Here is a 7,699-nt window from a genome sequence, read left to right on the forward strand (position 1 = left end):
TAATTTTTTTCACTCAAACTTGGCTGGAAATACTGTTTAAGTGGCGCTAGCCGCAGTTAGCTTTTCCCGCTAGCTTGGTAGCTTCTTCTTCGTGATTCTATTAGTGTGTATTGGTGGCTCCGACCCGGTGCAGGGAAAGCAGCAATTGTGGTTTTCTGGCCAGAGACACCAGGGGGAGATGACAGACCCCCCGATCATCCCATTAACACTTGTATCACCCTCAGAGGTACTGCGAAAAGGATTTATTAAGTGAAACAAGCTAGTACTGCTTTAATACAAAGCTAGTTATTACTTCAGGAGAGGATTTTTTTATTTGGGGGTGCACTGTTGACCTCCATTGTGTATTTACTGAGTCCACATAAATAAACAAATAAATATATAAATAGCATTGGTTCATGTAACAGGAAGTCACTCTGGAAATAATTACATTCCAATCACATGATGAGCAAGTGACCTGCCCTGTCAAAAGGAGCATGTAAGCTCATAAGCTATTGTTTGTGCTCCGTGGAGTGTAGTTTTTTTTAGATGCTGCCAAAATCAATATCAACTCCAATTCTTTGTCTGCCTTGAATTCATTGGTGGTTTTATACAGCCTCTGAAAAATGTTTTCAAGTTTTTATTTGGTCAACATAAACAGCACTCTGAAATCAATTACTCAGGAGCCAGTGTGGGACAAAGCCTGCTGGGTGGGGGGGGGGGTATGACCACACAGTGTCCCATAGACACGGGCAGTAAAATGGATAGGAACTGGACTGGTGACTGCAAGGTCGAGTAATGCACCACCCGAGATGATAAAACGATTCCAAACAAAGTAAAGGGGGGAATATTTTTCTGTAAGTGATGAGCTCTCCTTGACCCCAATTATACCAGCACCAGCAGGTCATTATCATTTTTCGTATAAAGAAAGAGTTAGACGAAGACATCATTGTTAAAGGCGCATTGAGTCACGAAAGCGTAATGTCCGCAGTGAAAAATCCAATTTCTTGAACGGAGGAGAGAAAAGGATGTCCTTGAGTGTGAGCCGCAGTCTCCCGGGAGAAGCATCGACACATCTGAAATATTAATTAGTGAAACCACAAACTTTATTTTTTCATATTCAGGGGCGATGCTCAATAAGCAAAGTCCATAAAACCCCTAAGGATCTAGAGAAAAGAAATGAGGAGAAATGTATTCAATGCACAAGCGAGCAAAATCCAATACAGTAATTTAGAAATAACATAAACACAGACAAGGCAGGGCTTGACATGTTTCACTTTCACAAGACATTCAAAGACAAAAAGCATTTAATCCATATAGACAGGTAGGACAAGAATAATCAGTATAGAAATGGTTTACTAATTGCAAAGGCTCCGAGCTTCTTGTGTTAGTGTAGCAGTTCGTATTTCAGTTTCCTTCCAAGGGCAGATAGCACTTTCAACTCATATTAAACCATGAATCGCAAACATTAACTATTTTCCGAAAATCGTTCATCCCTACCACATACAGTACATGTAGAGAAGCATTGTGCAAATTTTCATTCAAATGATGTATTGGTTCATTGTTGCATGTAGCTCGCTGTAGGTGAAAATAGCATTGTCTTTTGTATTAAACATATTGACAGCGTTGGAAAAATAGCTTGTACATACAGTAAGCTCGAGCTGTACTAATCAATTCTGCAATTATATCAGTAATACATAGCTTCACAGGGAACGGACATGTGAGGTGTCTATTTCACTTTTGAACATGCTTGAACCATTGACACAGAAACACAGACCTAATGGCCGGGTTACTCCTTTGTATTGTATGGTAATGGAGTCACCATGGGAGGAGGTCTAAGGCTCACTCCTTTGGGACCGTGAATATCCACCTAATTTCACGCCAATTTGACCAGTACTTATAAGGATTTCACACACCGGATTAAGCAGCCTTGTGACTGATGGGTTGACCAACATTTATTATAGTCTCCATATCAACTCCGGGCTTTTTTGGTCTTGTAATTGCCCCATATATTTACATTATAAGCATATGCTGCACCAAGGCACGTTGTGTGAATAATGTGCTATCAACTTGCGTCAATCTTTACCATGTGATGATTTGCTCAGCTTTCCTCCCAACCAGAACAGATAAACATTGTCTTGGGATCTGCAGTTTTCAGAAAAATGTATTACTGTAGTTTACTGTAGAATACACAAATAAGCCATGTAGGAGAATTAGCATCAGTGAATGAATATCTGAATTTGTGTTACTTCTCCTTGAATATTTTGATAGGGAATTGTAAGCAGGGTGTATTGTAATGTAATGTAAATGTATACTTGTTGTTGAGAAATTTGTACCCTGCATTTGACCCATCCTTCTCTGGGGAAACCTGTCAGGAGCCTGGGACGACCACAGTGCCGCAGACCCATCACCAGCTCATGTGAGGCAGAATCTTTGTCAGGGATACGTGAGCAGAGAAATGGACGGTTTTGCAAGACTGAAGGTGCCGCACCTCTGTCTAGTGATTGCAGATACTGCGATTGAGTGTTGTTTACTCCTTACACATCTCCAGAGAATGCTATTATAATGTAAAATACCTGTATATCCACCTTATTCCTTCACCCCATGACCATTGCGTGTATCATGAGTGTGATTTCCTATATGACCGGGAACCGCTGTTAGTTTGCATGTAAACCGTTGACACTAATCCACTTTTTATGAGTTTCAGACACGTAAACTATGTGGGAACATGAGCTGCTCACAATGAACTGACTGAAATGACTGAAAGTCGCACCGTCAGAGGGTTTTCTGACCCACGGGCGTAATATTTTAGGATGGCCAAGTTGTCCCCACCAAACCCATGTGCATATCTTCTCATCGTGCGATCGTTCACAAAGTCTTTACTTAGATGTGGGTACTTTAGGCTTGGAGAGTGGGTTATCAGTATCAAAGCGTTTTGTTTTGTGTTGATTTGTCTAATATTTGCGGAGATCTTCACATTTTCGGAAAACAACTGAGACCAGCTTGATACTTCTCATGACCATGACAATAGCTGAAGATTGGTCCAGGGATGCTACACTGTGGTCGCCCACCGCTCTTCAAATCAGAGGGCAAATTTCCTTAGAGGGACAATAAAGTCCTGTAGGGAAATTTACCCTCTCTACACAAACAAATATTACAAATATTCTCTTATGTCTGTATATCCTCGTACATTTGTAAACCCCTATGACTCGATTTACCACATCATATTGCCAAACCACCCATAAGTCTATTTTTACTTTGAGGATGCAAAGAGAAACATTCTGAGGTGTTTCCGAATTGTTTCGTCATCCCTGACAGGATTGTTGGTGGATGCAGGTTTTTGCAAAGCAGCTTCTCTCACTGTTTTCAAAGGACCTGCACAGGCGTACTCCTCCAAACACCTCCTTTGTAGTGCAAATCTTTTTATTTATTTATTTGGATCGTGAGGCACAGTGAGAAAGAAACGGACAGGAGCCAACAGGTACCGTCTTGATGATACAGCCTTCCCCGCTACAAAAGGCCACGCAGTACATTCACAGCTATTAGAATCAAAATAGGCGTAAAGTGCACTCTTAAATGGGTTATTTAGGGGCCTCTTGTGAATGAGTCTTTTTCAATTATGATAATACGCAGCTGGGATACAGTGCTTCTGCAGCCTCAGCATCGCCACAGTCAAAACGGGTGCACGCTTTCTGAATTTAGATCCGAAAAGTGAGACATTAATTGGCTTTTGAGATGATTGGTGGGTAGTTGGGGGTCCTCTCGGTGCATCTGCGCTCGTGCAGGTTTGGTTTGTATATGGGCCTGTGTGCTGTGTGTGTCGGTGGCGAGCGCGGCCCACGGCTTGGCACGCCTCCGTGTGAACCTCGCTGTGCATCTCAATGACTGCATCTCAGAGTGAGTCAAACCTGTCAACACCGGAGCGTTCAGAGTCATTCCCGGACCTGCTGCCCAGCATTACTAATGGAGTTAGACTCATCTGCTCTCATAAGCTTGAAAATGTAGTTAGTTTGGTACGAAAAATACAATGATTACTCCAAGCTAATAGACATTTTATAGTGTTTACAGCTGTGTTGTTTTTGTGTACAATTGACTCTGTGCATAACTTCAAATCATAACAACGCCGCCCAAGAAGTGACTTCCTGTTTCGATCTAGCACACCAAAATAAAGGCACACAGCTCATCTCATTGGCAGGTACTTGCAACATCACAAGAATATAATTAAATACAATCTTACAAATACAAATACAATTTTGTCTGGTAGTGGTTAGGCAGAAAGAAAGATGAATTAATGAACTGCTGATATAATGAATAAGATGGTGTTTTTATTTTGGCGTACTGGATTGAAACAGGAAGTCACCTCTTGGGCGCCGTTGTTATGATTTAAAGTTGTGCACAGAGTCAATTGGCAAGACCCATCTCCCATCACCAACTCTTTTCTTGTGTACATGTGTTTCATATTATTATGCTTTGATCATGTGCAGCACTTCTGCGAATGATCGGAGAGCCCATAGACACAGAATGGCTCCCACACCTCTGTCAGTCTGCCCCAGAGCGGCTAATTAAGCTAATTAGCTTTCAACACAAGCCAACAGTGAACAACATTATAACACTCTGATGTAGCTTCCCTTTACAAAACATACATTGAAACAACAAGGCGATTGTATTGATAAGCAATACTTTATTTTCGTGCATCTACCATAGCCTCTATAGGGAGACTGGGTCTGGGTTATAGCTACACTAGCGGGCGATGTGACTTGAAATTTTCCCGATCATCGACCAGCCCCGGTCTTGCCCGCACTGTGTTTTAATAGTTCCTCGCAAAAACTCCATGCGCCGAGTCGCCACTGTTATTCACTCCCCCCTCTCTGCTGTAGCTCGGAAGCCGACTAAATCCCCATACAGTATGTCAAAAATGGAAGTATTCTTTTGTTCTTACTCGCAAAATCCATGATCTAATCTTCACAATCACGTCATACGAAAATGAATTATTAGATTGACACGGATTGAGCTCTGAATCCCCTAAGATGAATAACACCTTGATTGTGTGTGTTTCCCGTTAACTTCCAAACAGATGAAGATGTTGTAGCCCCGTGTGTTTGCTGCAAAGCCCAATGTCATTATCTATAATTACCTGTCCTCGCGCTGATGGCCGATGACTCACGGGGATTATTACAGGCCAAAGTGTCACGTCCAAACTGTGGGTGGATCTCTGCCTCCCTCCGAGTGAAAATGGACTAACGCCTGGCTTAGACGTGCGCGCGCCGTGACTTCTGCTGGCTCGTTCAACTATTGAGCTTGGCCTCATCTCAAAAAGACAAATCTATGACAAAATATCAACACTATCAGACAAAAAAAAAAGTACAATTAAAGTTTTTGTCTCCCTCCAGGGCCCTTTTAAGATGTGATGTTCAGTGTTAGCAGCGAGCGCTCTTTCTGGCTTACAAAACAGCACGTCTTGGCTGCATTTATTGTCTCGAAGCTGAAATGGCTTGTTTAAATAGTAAACTGTGCAGTGTTTAAAAGCCAAAAACCTCATCACAATAAAAGCGCTTTATGGTGAAAATAAACTGTGGGTAAATGGTTGTCGTAAACTTTACTCAGTGTCTAGAGAGAAACACAGTAAAAACCAGATAGTAATGAGATTAGAAAGCTTTCTCCATGGTTTTGTTGATAACGCTAAAGGGGAAATAAAAAATCTGGAAGGTGTGGGGTAGTGTTTATCTGGGATATATCAGCCAGACATTTGATAGTAGATAAATTGTAGATCTATGTTTAAAATCGAGGTATACTTCATGCTTCAAAATGAATACAAGAATAACATGCATTTGTATACTTATATTACCCCATTCGTCTAGCGTTTTAGTTCTCAGCACTATTTACAGTCTTTGTAGCTTGATAATTACATTCCATTCATGTTGCTATTGAGATTTCAGCTCTATTTAATCCAGCTAAACAAAAACAACTCCTGAATGAAGCATGTACGATACACAGAAAACATATACAATCTACTTTTCCAAGGCGCCTAACACTAGGTAGCTGAGGGTTCAAAGGTCACATTATTTTCATGCACAGTTTGTTTTGTTTTTATCCGCCGTATTTTTGTCGAGGTCGAGGCGCGGTCATGGTTTTTTTCCCCCTCCTGGAAAAAAAGCAGCGGCAGCTTTACGGTGTCAGTGAAGTAGTGTGTGAAAGTCACCATTTGTATTCCTGAAGTGTGTCCAGTAAAAAGAGATGGCTGCCACAGGGGAGCGGGGATTTATTCAGCAACATACAATACACGCCCAACAGAGACGGCGGTGACGTATAGGCTCTAATGCTTGATATACGTCTCAAACGCATCACAGGTTTAGTCATGTAACCACACCCAAATGGTTAAGGCTATCAACAATTTGCATGTGAAGTGACTAGCAATCTGTACGTCTGGTTGACCGAGCTAGCAAAAAAGATCTATCAAGGCTAATTCATTCATTCTCTATTTTTCTAGAACCACAGAAAAAATAGATAAATTAAGGTATGTTTACATGGGTCTCATAATTGTGCTCGTCAACATGGACATAATGTCACAATCAAATTAATGTGGAAAAAGAATGAGCTGAAGACAAATGTTGAGTGGTAAAGATTTGCTTTGATTATGAGAAATAGTCTTGAATTGTGTTTGTGTTACTGTGTCAGTTAATGGATCTTAGCTAATAATAGTCGCACCAATTTGAATTTTCACACCATCAGCCTGTTTCGTGCTCAAAGTGTGTGCTCCATGGCACCACCGTAGACTGTAAAGTTAAGAATGGACTTATTGTGGCCGACTTCTTCCTGTGACCATAAGGAAATGGAGGCAAGTTCCTGGCTCCTATGGACTATGGCTCTCCACTATAGCTTCAAAACAGGTCAAGATAGAAGCTACCAAGCTCTTCCACGTTTTCCCTATTTAAATATGGTTACGTGAAGTGTTACACTACAAAGTATAATTACACAAAATTAAACAATGTGGATTTTCTAAGCGGATAAACGGGGGGACTATATTGTAAGGCGTAATAATACCAGGAGTAATTTGGCATCTGCACAGTAAAGTGAAGATTACTGCGCAGTAAAGTGAAGATTACTGAGCGGACTATTACGCCTTACAATATAGTTCCCCCTTTTATCCGCTTAGAAAATCCACATTGTTTAATTTTGTGTAATTATACTTTGTAGTGTCACACTTCACGTAACCATATTTAAATAGGGAAAACGTGGAAGAGCTTGGTAGCTTCTATCTTGACCTGTTTTGGAGCTATAGAGGAGAGAGGGAGAGGCTAAATGCTAACGCCGTCTGCGCTGTGTTTACGTGACAGAAGGCACGGGGGAAGATCAGACAGGTCCTAAAGAACTCGTCAAAGCTAAGGTAAGAACATATCTCAGTATGTAAAAACGGTGGCCTATTCCTTTAACATTGAAACGTTTTGGCCTCTCTTTTTAGTCATGCCATATTCTATATAGTGGAGCCGGCTCCGAAATAAAACCTTCAAGTTGCTAACACGACTTAGCTTGGTAAGCCCGCAATCAACGCTATGGGACACCCTCTGTCCATCGCTATTTAACTGACTATGGGCGCCACTGATTTGCTAGCAATGCCATTAGCTATAAGTGAAAGCTTGTTTTCACTGTTCTATCACTTGTCTTTCTTAGGGCTGCGTACAGAGGTCACTCCAGGCCTGTTAAAAAAAAACCTGACCTGCCCAGT

The sequence above is a fragment of the Gobius niger genome (genome assembly GCF_951799975.1).
Source record: "Gobius niger genome assembly, chromosome: 11".
NCBI classification, from domain to species: Eukaryota; Metazoa; Chordata; class Actinopteri; order Gobiiformes; family Gobiidae; genus Gobius; species Gobius niger.